The sequence below is a fragment of the Canis lupus genome, chromosome 5, assembly GCF_048164855.1.
Source record: "Canis lupus baileyi chromosome 5, mCanLup2.hap1, whole genome shotgun sequence".
Lineage (NCBI taxonomy): Eukaryota > Metazoa > Chordata > Mammalia > Carnivora > Canidae > Canis > Canis lupus.
Genome location: NC_132842.1, coordinates 5,236,980 through 5,249,463, shown reverse-complemented (window position 1 = coordinate 5,249,463; position 12,484 = coordinate 5,236,980). Strand labels below are relative to the sequence as shown.

The 12,484-nt window shown below is 39.1% G+C and overlaps 1 protein-coding gene across 1 annotated transcript in view; it reads right to left on the bottom strand.

Annotated features, from left to right (window-relative positions):
• Positions 1-12,484, bottom strand: part of ABI1 (abl interactor 1) — a 136,012-nt gene that overhangs the window by 122,895 nt on the left and 633 nt on the right. The window lies entirely within an intron of this gene.

The window sequence follows — 12,484 nt, the reverse complement described above, 5'->3', positions numbered from 1 at the left end:
TGCCTGTGTCTCTGCCTCTCTCTCTCTCTCTCTCTCTCTCATGAATAAATAAATGAAATCTTAAAAAAAAAAAAACATTATGTGAATGTTTATAGTAGCTGTATACATAGCCACTAAAAGCTGGGAACAACACAAATGTCCTTCAACCAGCTATGGATAAACAATAGAATACTATTCAGCAACAAAATGTAATGAATTATATACTCACACAAAGTCATGGGTAGGGCATCTGGGTGGCTCAGTGGTTGGGCATCTGCCTTTGGCTCCAGGAGTGACCTCGGAGTCCTGGGATCAAGCCCCACATCAAGCTCCCCACAGGGAGCCTGCTTCTCCCTCTGCCTATGTCTTTGCCTCTCTCTGTGTTTCTCATGAATAAATAAACAAAATCTTTAAAAAAAAAGTTATGGGTGAATCTCAAATGCAATTTGCTAAATGAAAGAAGACAGACATACACACGACTACATATTGTATTATTTCATTTATATGAAATTTTAGAAAAGGCAAAACTGATGATTAAAAAATCACATCAGACTTTGCCAGAGGCCAGACTCCAAACAGACACAAATTAACTTTTAGAGGTGAGGGAAATATTCTAGATCATGATTGTAGTGATATGACTAAACGTACTTCTCAAACTTTATTGCACACTTAAAATAGGTGAGTTTTATTGTAATCTAACTGAAGCTGACCCCAAAGAAAGTATAGGCAGAAGAAAAATCCCTTGCTTCAAATACTAAAGAACAGGGGGGAAAATCGCATCTTTTGTTGGCTTTGATATAGGATAAAAAATCACACAACCCAAAAAGATAGGAGACAACTTGCTTCTCCAAGTTAAAAGGTGACTAAATGGTCAAGAGTTAACATTAAAATGGCAAGCAAACGTGGTGACACTAAATTAGAACATCATAAGAACTTCTGAGTTCAGTTTTTTTCCCATAATGTGCGCTTTTATACTATTCACTTATGTAGTATTTTTCTGTGGATTTTGTTAAAATAAATTAAAATGAAATGTCTTTCAAAGAAATCCCAACAGAATAAGGAATAAGAGTGTCTGTATTAAACTAAATAATGTATACTGAGGCCGGAGCTGAAAATCAGACCTTATACATTTCATTTCATGGATGTCTAGTCAAGATAATCAATTTGGTCATGAAAAACAGTTTGTAATTGCAAAATCTGCACATATGCATGGAGATAAATTGAAATTTCATATATTCAACTTTGAAATAGCAGATTGCTGATAATCATAAAAATTTAATTCAGAGTGATTAAGAGATGTGCCAGGAAATGATAATTTGGACTATCCTGGTACAAGATTGCTTCTCTTGCTATCTGGACACAAGTGACACTGCAAACTTAGTGAATCTCAGACTCCTGCACAGTTAATTCACATATCGCATCCCAGGATACTAACTTGGAATTGTGTAGTTAACAAACCAGAATGTAGATAAGAAACGTGGTATAATGGAAAGAAACCAGGAGTCAGGCAACCAGGGTTCTCTTCTCTGTCCTTCCTTGTCCTCATCCACCACACTATGTGACAGGGTCACAGAGAGGGTGCCTTGGTGGCTTAGTCGGTTAAGCATCTGCTTTTGGCTCAGGTCATGATCCCAGAGTCCTAGGATCAGCCTTGCTCTCTTTCTTTCTCAAATAAATAAATAAACATCTTTAAAAAGGGGGCAAGGTATTAGTCGGCTCAGGCTGCCAAAACAAAATACCACACAATGAGTGGCTTAAACAGCAGAATTTTATTTTCTCACAGTTCTGCAGGCTAGAGGTCCAAGATTAAAGTGTCAACCAGGTTTGGTGTCTCCTAAAGCCCATCTCCTTGACTTGCAATGGTCATCTTCTCACCATATACTCACGTGGGACTTTTCCCTGGTATCTATGTCCTGCTCTTGCCTTTTATATTTTTAAAAGATTTTATTTATTTATTCATGAGACACACAGAGAGAGAGAGAAAGAGGCAGAGACACAGGCAGAGGGAGAAGCAGGCTCCATGCAGGGAGCCCGACGTGGGACTCGATCTCGGGTCTCCAGGATCATGCCCAGGGCTGAAGGCGGCACTAAACCACTGAGCCACCTGGGCTGCCCTGATCTTGCCTTTTAAAAAATATATTGGGGTGCCCATGTGGCTCAATGGTTCAGCATCTGCCTATGGCTCAGGGCGTGATCCCAGGGTCCTGGGGTTGAGTCCTGTATCAGGGTCCCCACAGGGAGCCTGCTTCTCCCTCTGCCTGTGTCTCTGCCTCTGTCTGTCTCTCATGAATAAATAAATAAGATCTTACAGAAATAATTAATTAATTGAAATATTTATTTATTTATTTATTTATTTATTTATTTGAGAGAGAGAGAGGGAAGAAGGCAGCATGGGAATGAAAGAGAAAATCCCAAGCAGACTCCATGTTGCTCACAGAGCCAGAAGCAGGGCTCAATCCCATAACCCATGAGATTACAACCTGAGCCAAAACCAAGAGTCAGGACACTTAACTGAACCACCTAATCACTGCCTAATCTTGTCTTTTGATAAGGACACCAATCATACCACATTAGGATCATATCCCATGACCTCATTTCATCTTAATTACCTATTTAAAGGCTCTATTTCCAAATACACTCACATTCTAAGGTCCTCGAGGTTAGGACTTCAATATATGAATTTTGCAAGGGACATGATTCAGTTCACTACAGGACATTCTAGGATTAATTGACATCCCAGGTTCTACAACCCTCAATTATGACCTCTCTTTGCTTCTTTTCAAATTAATAATACCATCCAGGAATCCTCAGAGAAGGAGGGTGAATGGAATGATCTGTTCAAACAGTGTAGCAAGGCCCACACAAGACCAGAGGATTTCAGGAGACAGAATGAATTGTAAACCTTCCTTTCAAATTTTATTATAATTGGTGGTGGACATTCTTTCATACAGAGTCATCATATTTGCAGCAGGCCAGACCTATAGGCTGGTTTTCTGGCAGGTCTGATTATTCATTTAACATGGGGGAAAGGGCTCCCTTAGACATGTTAAGTCAAGCCCCTGCAGAACCTTGGTGTTATTTTAGAGTGCAGCAAGCTGTTATCCTGAAATAATAAAAAATTAGCAGTGGCTAAAAATGCAAAGTACCTGGAGTTCTGTAGGGAAAAATATAGCCTTTAAGTGAAATCTCATGCTATTTTTTCTTCTCTTCCAGAAGCTATAATATTTCCAGCATGGTTTGAATGAATTAATTTCTTGTTAATTTTGGAAGCTGCTGAATCAACACATCCTCCTCCACCTCTCATTTTCAGCTTCAACAAGATCCTGCAGGCATTTGTGACAATCAGAACTGTTTCTGGAACAGCTGGTCTCACCAGCAATAACAAGTAGCTCATTCTTTGAACCTAGCAGAGAATCGGCTAATAATGGCCCTTCTCTGAACTTTGTCCCTCCAACCTTTCCAATGCTTTTACAAATCCCTCAGTGTTAGAAATACCTAGAGTAATTTCTCTTTTCCTGACAAATGAACAATATAATATTTAGAAGTTCTATAAACAAATGACAATCCATGTAAAGTTAGTATTCTTTAGTTGGATGTTACAGAAAACAAAACCCAATGTAGTATAAGACAGAAAAAGACAAAAAAGGGAAAAAGAAAAGCAGAAAAAAGTCCTCATCATGAAAATTCAGGCTCACCCACAGAACTCAAAACTACAAATGCAATCAGTCATAAAAAAAAAAAAAAAATACTAGTGCAAGTCATTTGGAAGGCCATTAGGAACCCAAGTAGTATTCTCTCTCTCTCTCTTTTTTAAGATTTTATTTATTTATTTATTCATGAGAGACACCCAGAGAGAGAAGCAGAGACACAGGCAGAGGGAGAAGCAGGCTCCATGCCGGGAGCCCGATATGGGACCTGATCCTGTGACTCCAGGATCATGCGCTAAGCCGAAGGCAGATGCTTAACCACTGAGCCACCCAGGCATCCCCCAAGTAGTATTCTCATTTAGTGTCCAATTTCTTTGTAAAGATTTTGGGTTTTTTTGTTTTGGTACCCTTCGTAAATGGTGAAGAGCATGGCAAATGTATGTACCAAATGTTTCATCTTTACCATGCAATAAATCCATCCTCTGGGATACCTGGGTGGCTCAGCAGTTGAGCATCTGCCTTTGGCTCAGGGTGTGATCCCGAGGTCCAGGGATCGAGTCCCACATTGGGCTCCTTGCAGAGTGCCTGCTTCTCCCTTTATCTATGTCTCTGTGTCTCTGATGAATAATAAATAAATAAAAGCTTTAAAAAATAATAAAAAAACCATCTTCAGCTCAAATTCCTCAGTTCCAAACCCATGTCCCCCCCCCCTTTTTTTTGGTGGGCAGCAAAGTTTATTGAATGATGACGTTTATTGAGCAATAGTAAGTACAAAGCTCCCGAAGAGGGAGCGGACCTGAGAGGATTGCCCTCAAATCCATTTCTCAAAAAGAAAATCTTTTTATTCCAACTGGAATTGGCTCTTCTTTCCAATCATCAGCTTTGGCAACAGGGACATGTTCAAACAGCCTTAGCATAATCACTTGAACGCCCTGAGATTGGTGTGGGAAGTTTCCAGAGAGACTAAATAATCAAAGAAAATAAGTGTCAGGTGTTCACTACAACTGGGAAAACTTGTGCAATACATAAACACGTGGTTGGGTGCTATTTGTGCAATCCTGCAGGTTACTCATACACAAGAGCATCTGGGTTTCTCCCCAGGATTTTATGCTGTTCTTTTTTTTTTTTTATGCCGTTCTTATTTGTTGTTTAAGAACATTTCCCAGCTAATTCTGTAATGTCTATATTCTTTGTCATTTGCTGCCACTGCAATATCTACTCAATGTCCCAGTGTCTCCTGGGCATGTACATAACTCTGCATATAGTCATGGTATTCTAGATCTCCAAAAATACATGTTGCTGCTTTTCAAAACCCTCTGTGAACATCTCATTCTCCACATTCTCTTTTTAAATTTTTTATTCAATTTCTGTTTGCCCCACCTATTATTGCTGCCATAGCCACTGCAATGGTAAACAATTAAAACTGGTTTTTCGCTTGTTTGTTTTTTAAAGATTTTATTTATTTGACAGAGAGAGATCAAGAGAGCACAGCAGGAGGAGCTGTAGAGGGAGAGGGAGAAGCAGACTCCTTGATGAGCAGGGAGCCCCATGCAGGGCTCCATCTCAGGATCCCCATATCATGACCTGAGCCGAAGGCAGATGCTTAACTAACTGAGCCAACCAGATGCCCCAAAACTGTTTTTTAACAAATACCTTGAGGATAGGATTGTTAGTGCTAAATAAGTTCTGAGTCAAATGAAAGATAAATTCTGAGAATAGAGCTTTTCAAGGGAGTTGCCAGCAAAGTCAAATAGCGATAATTCTCTGGGGATTGGACTTTTGGGGGCTTTCCCAATCTGTCCTTCCCCATCAAGAGGCTGCTAGGATGATGCTTTTCAAAGCACTATGATTGCAAGATAGCTTGTTTCAAGGCTACTGTAGAGCTAGGGAGAGAGGGATGGAAAGAAGACAAATTCAAACACCACATGTTTATTGTTCTTACTAGATTTAGCTATTTTTTTAAGATTGATTTATTTGAGAGAGAGAGAGTACAGGTGTGAGCACAAGAGAGGGAAGGAGCAGAGAGATATTGGGAGAGGGAGACTCTCAAGCAGACTCCCCCAGAGCCCAGAGCCCTGAGCCCCAAGCCTGGAGCCAACTGGGGGGCTCCATCTCAGGACACAGAGATCATGACCTGAACCCAAATCAAGAGTCAGAAGCTTAACTGACTAAGCCACCCAAGTGCCCCTCAGCTATTTTTCTTGAATGAATGCTCCTTTATTTCCAGTTATTTTTTTTAAATTTTATTAAATACTTTATTTATTGGGGCACCTGGGGGCTTAGTTGGGTATCTGCCTTCAGCTCAGGTCATGATCCTGGAGTCCTGGGGTTGAGCCCTAATGGGGCCCCCTGCTCAGTGGGGAGCCTGCTTCTCCCTCTGCTGTTCATCCCACTCCTGTGCTCTCTCTCTCTCACTCTCAAACAAATAAATAAAATATTTTTCTTAAAGATTTCTTTTCTTTTAAAAAAATATTTTATTTATTTATTTGAGAGAGATAGGGCAGAGGGACAAGCAGACTCCCCACTGAGCACAGAGCCCCATGTGGGGTTCCATCCCAGGACTCTGAGATCATGACCTCAGTCAAAGTCAGATACTTAACTGACTGAAACACCCAGGTGCCCTATAGTTAATTTTTAATGGTTATGGTTAATTTCCAGAATTTGGTTAGTTGCCAGAGTTTGGATAAAAATGATTTTTGCAATTTTACCAGTGTTCTCATTGCTTTTATATAGGTGGTTAAGACTATTCCTAGGCTGCTGTTCTGAAAGTGCGTCCTTTCATTCATTTTATTTTATTTTACCTTTTAAAAAAGATTTTATTTATTTATTTTATTTATCCATTCATGAGAGACACACAGGGAGAGACAGAGACATAGGCAGAGGGAGAAAAAAGCAGGCTCCCTCTGGGAACCCGGTACGCGACTCCATCCCAGGACCTTGGGCCAAAGGCAGATGCTCAACCACTGAGCCACCCAGGCGTCCCCCTTTATTCGTTTTAAATATAACCTTGATCATCCACCAGCTGTGAGACTCTGGGGAAGTTACAGAAACCTTGCTAATTCCTATGTTTTGAAAATAATAAAATTAACCATCAGCTACTTAGCACACCACCCATTAAAAGTGAGTGTTCAGGAGATGATGCCTCCTCTGCTGAGGAGAAAGCACCAGGAATCTGCCTCCTGCTCAGCAGGGAATCTGTTTCTCCCTGTCCCTCTGTCACTCCCCTTGCTTGGGCTCTCTCACTCTCGCTCTTTCTCAAATAATTAAAATCTTAAGAAAGAAAAAAAATCTTAAGAAAGAAAGAAAGAGAGAAAGAAGAGAGAGAGAGAGAGAGAGAAAGAAAGAAAGAAAGAAAGAAAGAAAGAAAGAAAGAAAGAAAGAGAAAGAAAGAAAAAGAAAGAAGGAAAGAAAGAAAGGAAGAAAGAAAAGCAACTGCAAATATAAGAAATACTAGAAGTAACTACACATGCCCTGGGAAAGGCTCTGAAAAGACTTGAGAAAATCTTTAGTTCATGCCCCAGGCTGATCCTCAACAGACAGCATACAACAATCAGCAAACAGTAATAATAATCAAACACAATAACAAAAAATAGGAAACCCTGGGGACTGGAGAATCTGGTACCCAGAGTTAGCACATTATTAGATTCAAATGCCCAGTAATCAACAACAACAACAACAACAACAACATCACATGGCATACAGTAAATATGGCCCATTCAATAAAGAACACAAAACAACAGCTAATGTCACTCATAAAGATCTAATTAATGGCACATATACTAGAAAAAGTCTTTAAAACAACTGTTTTTAAAGATGCTCAAATAACTAAAGAAGGATGTGGAGAAAGTCAAGGAAGCATTGTGTGAACAAAATGAAAATATCAATAAATAGAAAAATCTAAAAAGAAAACAAAAATGGCTAATTTGCATTTGCCTATTGGTTAGCGATGTTGAGGATCATTTAATGTGCTTACTGACCATTTGCATACTTATCTCAGAGAAATGTCTATTCAAGCTCTTTGCCCATATTAAAATCTGATTTTTTTTTAAGATTTTTTTTATTCATGAGAGACACATAGAGACAGAGGCAGAGACAGAGGCAGAGGGAGAAGCAGTCTCCATTCAGGGAGCCCAATGTGGAACTCGATCCTGGGACCCTGGAATCACACCCTGAGCTGAAGGCAGACGCTTAACTGCTGAGCCATCCAGGCACCCCAAAATCTGATTGTTTTTGTTGAGTTGCGGGAACTAGTCTTTTAAGAGGAGGCATTTCAAATCAGGGGAGAAAAAAGGATTATTCAATAAGCAATGTTGGGCAATTGGGTAAAATTCTATAAAAAATTAAAAATTGTCACATTTTTCCTGTTTTTTATTTTTTTTCCTGTTTTTTTTTTTTAAGATTTATTTATTTATGATAGACAGAGAGAGAGAGAGAGAGGCAGAGACACAGGCAGAGGGAGAAGCAGGCTCCATGCTGGGAGCCCAACGCAGAACTTGATCCCAGGACTCCAGGATCGCGCCCTGGGCCAAAGGCAGGCGCGAAACCGCTGAGCCACCCAGGGATCCCTCCTGTTTGTTTTTTAAAGGGAAACAAAATATTTGGATAAAAACCTTTTATACACCATACCCAGTCCCTCCATCCACCAATGTAATCACTAGCATGAATTTATTGTTTCTCTTTTTTTAATAAAGATTTTATTTATTCATGAGACACAGAGAGAGAGAGAGAGAGAGGCAGAGACATAGGCAGAGGGAGAAGCAGGCCCCCTGTGGGGAGTCTGATGTGGGACTGGATTCCAGGACCCTGGAATCACAACCTGAGCCAAAGACAGGTGCTCAACCATTGAGCCACCCAGGTGTTCTTTATCATTTATCTTCTTATTGAAAAATAACTTTATATACTAAGTTGGCATAAACTATAATTCTGTTTTGTGTGTTCTATACTTTCTAAATATATTCTTGAGATTCATATAGTCTCCTATATTCTTTTTCATTGTTACATAGTATTTCATTGTTCCAATGTTCCATATTTCATTATATATTCTCCATTTGAAGGTGTTTTGGTTGTTTCCAATGTTTCATACTACAAACAGCTATCTGATGAATATATCCTTCTATCTGTCTCCATGTACACACCAGTGAAGGTTTTCTAGAATTTATGCTAGAAAAGGAGATTGCTTCATTATTAAGTATGTATATTTTTCGTTTTTAGTAGAAAACATCAAATTGGTCTCCAGTAGGTTGTATCAATTTACATTCTCATTAGGAGAGCATGAGAGTTCCAAATGCTCATATTCTCACCAGTATTTTATACTGTCAGACCTAAGATCATTAGTAGGACTGAGGAATAAAACGTGGTATTTCGCTGTTGTTTTAATTTGCATTTCCCTGATTATTATAGAGCTTATCTTCCCATTTGTGTTTTTGGCCATTTATTTTTCCTCTTCTGCTATGTGCCAGTCTTTTCCCATATCCATTTTTCTATTGAGTTTTTTGTCCTTTGGTTTTTTTGTTTGTTTGTTTGTTTTTAATTTATTTTTTATTGGTGTTCAATTTACTAACATACAGAATAACCCCCAGTGCCCGTCACCCATTCACTCACACCCCCCGCCCTCCTCTTCTACCACCCCTAGTTCGTTTCCCAGAGTTAGCAGTCTTTACGTTCTGTTTTCCTTTCTGATATTTCCCACACATTTCTTCTCCCTTCCCTTATATTCCCTTTCACTATTATTTATATTCCCCAAATGAATGAGAACATATAATGTTTGTCCTTCTCCGACTGACTTACTTCACTCAGCATAATACCCTCCAGCGTCCTTTGGTTTTAATTAACTATAAGAGTTCTTCATTCTGTACGAAAGATTTTTTTATCCATTACAGACTGTTTCAGTCAGAAATTCCATTTTGCTTTAAGCAACAAAACTCTTACAGTATGACAAATGTTTATTTTTTTCTTGGATCAGGAGATTTTGCCCAGACCCTGGTAGACTGGTAGAGGTGTTCATGATGTTACCAAGGATCCAAGTTCCTCTTCTCTTTCCATTTTCACCTCCATGTACATGGCTTTTATCATTATGGAACAAGATAGCTGCTATACTTCTATCTACCTCACAAAATTTCAGGAATAAGAAGTATGAAGGAAAAAGGCAGAGGCTAAAAAAGGGCAAAGGGGTGTTCCAGCTAAATCTTTACCCATTAAAAACCTTCACAGAATGGGGATCCCTGAGTGCTCAGCAGTTCAGCACCTGCCTTTGGCCCAGGGTGTGGTCCTGGAGTCCCGGGATCCAGTCTCGCGTCGGGCTCCTGGCGTGCAGCCTGCTTCTCCCTCTGCCTGTGTCTCTGCCTCTATCATGAATAAATAAATAAAATCTTATTAAAAAAAAAAAAAAACCTTCACAGAAGCACTATTAACCAATGTCTATTATATACATAAACCAGACCAGTGACTGACACATGGCTACCTTTAGCTGTAGGAGAGTCTAGGATTTTGAATTTTGGGTTTTTTTTTATAGTCTCCACAAAGACAAGGGGAAGGGAGATGGATTTGAAGACTGTATCACTCAACACGTATTGAAAGTACTCTCTCCAAATCTATAGTACGCTTTAATTTTATATATGTATCTTCTTTCACACCAGAGTTTTTAAATCTTGATATAGTCAAATGTGTTGTTATGTGCTGAATGTTTATGTCTACCCTAAATTCATAGCCTGAAACTCTTTACCCCAGTGTTATACTTTTGGAGGTGGGAAATTTGGGGAGATAATTAGATTTATATTAGGCCATGAAGCTAGGACTCCTTTTTAAGATTTTATTAATTTGAGAGAGTGAGTTAGCAAGTGAGAGAGCACAAAGCAGGGGGAGCTTTAGAGGCAGATAGAGAAGCAGGCTCCTTGCTGAGCAGGGAGCCTGACATGCCTCCATCCCAGGACCCTGGGACCATGATCTGAGACAAAGGCAGATGCTTAACTGAATGAGCCACCCAGGTACCCCTGTTAGACGCTTAAATATTCATCTTTCTATATATTCCTGGAACAAATTTTGGCTACTTTAAAAGTAAAAATTAGAATAATTTGGTGAGTTTGTATTGGGTCATTATTTTTAGAGAAGCTACAATTACATCTCCCAGAATGCCCTTCTCTGTATTGTTCTAAATTAGGGTTGACCATAAGAATTTATGTGAGATTTGGCAGATAGGAGTCAAGCAGCTCTGAAGGGCATTAGGTATGGAGTAGCACCTTGACCCACTTTCCCAAGTCTTAGGTCAGGCATGAGTTCAGCTCCATGAAGACTGGTATCATTTCGTTCTGAAGGTCATCCATGTCATCTAGTTTAGACGCAGTGAGAGAGAACATAGAATTCAATTTGTCCTCACTGGTTTCAGTTTGTCTTTGTTCTGCCCTACTTCATGTAAGTTCTTGACTACAAGACACACTATAGCAATTTTAAGCTCCCCTCCAGACACAATGGCAATAGCTTCTCATAAACTCTTCAGTAGCTCCCATAATTATATAAGTCTAATCCCTGTAACTAATCTATTGTACTATATCAATCATAATGGTTGTGCTTTCTTGATCAAATTGTAGTTGATAGAAAAATATAGTCTTTATGGATTTGTTTTTTTTCTAAAGATTTTATTTATTTATTCATGAGAGGCACAGAGAGAGAGGCAGAGACGTAGATAGAGGGAGATGCAGGCTCCTTGCAGGGAGCCTAATTCAGGACTCGATCCTGGGAAGGGGATCATGCCCTGAGCCAAAGGCAGATGCTCAACCGCTGAGCCACCCAGGCATCTCAAAGATTTTATTTTTAAGTAATCTCTATACCCATTGCAGGGCTGGAACTTACAACCCTGAGATCAAGAGTCACATGTTCTACCAACTGAGCCTGCCAGGTGTCCCTATGTGTACAATTTTTTTAAGTGTAAATTTTAAATGAAGTATAATATACACAAAGAAAAATAAACCTTTTTTTTTTCTAAAGAGAGCAAAAGATTTTCTTTTTTTTTTCTTTTGAGTATAGCTGACTATACTCAACTAAAAGTTGTAACACAGTGTTACATTAGTTTCAGGTATATAATTTAGTGATTTGACACAAAAATGTACTATTTTACCTTTTTTATGGTCATGAGGGAGAAGTGGGCTTATTCTTAATTAAAATATCTCTAGAAAAACACCATCAAGAATGCTTAATTTATCTGGTTCTTTGGTGGCTTAGTATGTTAGGTATCCGCTTTCTTTTTCTTTTCTTTTTTTTTGGGGGGGGGGTATCTGCTTTCCACTCAGGTTATGATCCTGGGGTCCTGGGATGAAGCGCTGCATCAGGTGCTCTGCTCAGCAGGGAGCCTGGTTCTCCCTCTGTCTGCCAACCCCACCTGCTCTATTAAATGAATAAATATTTTTTTTAAAAAAGAATGCTTCATTTATTTGGTGATCATTTAGTACGTCCAAACACTCAATCATTATGTTTTACACCTGAAACTAATAGGTATGTGTCAATTCAATCTCAAAAGAACAATGCTTCATAGTAGGCACTGCTCTGAAGATACTGAAAGACAACCAGTGTTCCATGAGATGTATTTTAGGTAGAATTACAGGCTGTTCAGGTAAATGGAAGGCAGCTTAGGAACGGATCAATCCACCATATTCATCAGTGTGTTTCAGTAGGAGTTACCGTATATAAACCAGCACAGTTATATGAAAGTGCTTACTTTTAAAATACCTTTATCTGAATAATCCCAATTTCCTTTCTCCTTATGCTATTCTCCTTGATTCGAAATCCATACTACCTGCAAATGGAAATTCCATAAAAACCACTGACAGAAAATTCTTATTCATCCTTACCTAAAGACCAGAATACTA